Genomic DNA, 1780 nt, shown 5'->3' with positions numbered 1-1780 from the left:
AAGTAACTAAGGGCTGTTTCTAGCAGGGTAGGGAGGGGGCTAGTTTCTGGAAAATTACTAGGAGAAGGACCCTAAGGCGGGGGGTGCATTTTTGAGGAGATATGCAAGGGGAAAGTACCGTTGCTGTTTATGGTTGAATTACTGAGAATAGTTTGCTCATAAAATCAAGATAGCAAGGGGCATTCTTGTGATATGTTTTGGCTCCCGGCAGGGGAGCAGTCTTCCATTATGCTGAATTTCTTCTTCCAGGGCCAGCCTTGTTTCTCTAGTCTTCATGTAGATGCAAGGAAGCCAGGAACACAGGTTTTCTTGATGATTCAGGTTTTGTTTCTATTGCACCTGACAAAATACAGTTATCTGATGGTCCCTCAATTATAATATTTTAGTAAAATAAATAAAAAATAAACAAATCAAAACCCGTCTCCCAAATTCTAAGGGAGTACTCTAAGGGAGACATACTTAAGAATTTCCTCCCTTCTCCCTGCTTAGCACTATGCAAAATAAACTTTTTTTTTTTTGATAGAGTCTCACTCTGTTTCCTAGGCTAGAGTGCCTTGGCCTCAATTTGGCTCACAGCATCCTAAACTCCTGAATTCATGCAATCCTCCTGCCTGAGCCTCTTGAGTAGCTGGGACTACAGGTGCCCACCACAACATCTAGCTAATTTTTCTATTTTGAGTACAGACAAGGTCTTGCTCTTACTCAGGCTGGTCTCAAACTCCTGAACTCAAGCCATCCTCCCGCTTTGGTCCCCCAGAGTGCTAGGAGGACAGGTGTGGGCCACTGTGCCCAGCCAGAATCAACTCTTTCTGTCCTGTAAATCCTGCTGTTTCTAGGTATTGGCTTCCCCCTTGAGCAGTGACCAATGACCCTGGATGGGCAACAACAGTTTTCTGATAATGCCATCCATTCTCCTTCATATCCTCTATACCATTATTACACCTAAGAAAATTAATAGGTTTTTTTGTTTTTTGAGACAGATTCTCACTTTGTTGCCCTAGGTAGAGTACCATAGCCTCATAGCTCACAGCAACCTCAGACTCCTGGGCTGAAGCAATTCTCTTGCCTCAGCCTCCCAAGTAGCTGGGACCACAGGCACCTAGTGCAATGCCCGGTCTTTCTCAGGCTGGTCTCAAACTCGTGAGCTCAACCAATCCACCCACCTTGGCCTCCCAGACTGCTAGGATTACAGGCATGAGCCACTGCGCCCAGCCTGAAAATTAATAATTATTTCCTAGTATTATACACTATCTAGTCTGTATCCAAATTTTCACTGATATCCTGAAAGTGTCTTTATGGAAAGTTTTTACAAATCAGTATTCAGTCAAGTTTCAAGAATTGCATGTAGTTGTTATATCTCTTCAGCTTCTTTTATTTTAAACATAGTTCACCCTTTCATATGTGAGCAGTGTTATTTCTTATGTGCTATACAAATAGTTGAAGGCTAATTAGCAGTATAACTATAAATAGTAATGCTGCCAGTCTCCTCCAGACAAAATACTTTATAGAAAGTGGTTAAATATATTAGGTAAATAACAGTTCTTTATCTACAAAAGATGTGACCATTTAGGTTTTTTGTTTTGGGAAACTAGGATTTTAAAAGATATGTTTGATATGATATGTAGTATAATCCATGTATGGTGGATGGTTCAGAGCAGACTCTGGAATTCTTTTTTTTGGCAGTTTTTGGCCAGGGCTGAGTTTGAACCCACCACCTCTGGCATATGGGTCCGGTGCCCTACTCTTTTGAGCCACAAGCGCCTCCCTTTTCATATGTTTT

General features: G+C 41.7%; 1 pseudogene; it reads left to right on the top strand.

Moving 5' to 3' along the window:
- The first annotated feature begins 1378 nt into the window (after positions 1–1378).
- LOC128566223 (uncharacterized) lies at positions 1379–1498 on the top strand (annotated as a pseudogene).
- Positions 1499–1780: the final 282 nt, after the last annotated feature.

This window comes from Nycticebus coucang, chromosome 14, assembly GCF_027406575.1.
Source record: "Nycticebus coucang isolate mNycCou1 chromosome 14, mNycCou1.pri, whole genome shotgun sequence".
In the NCBI taxonomy this organism is placed as follows: Eukaryota; Metazoa; Chordata; class Mammalia; order Primates; family Lorisidae; genus Nycticebus; species Nycticebus coucang.
Note: the sequence above shows the minus strand (reverse complement) of the source record. Positions and strands in the feature narration are given on the sequence as shown.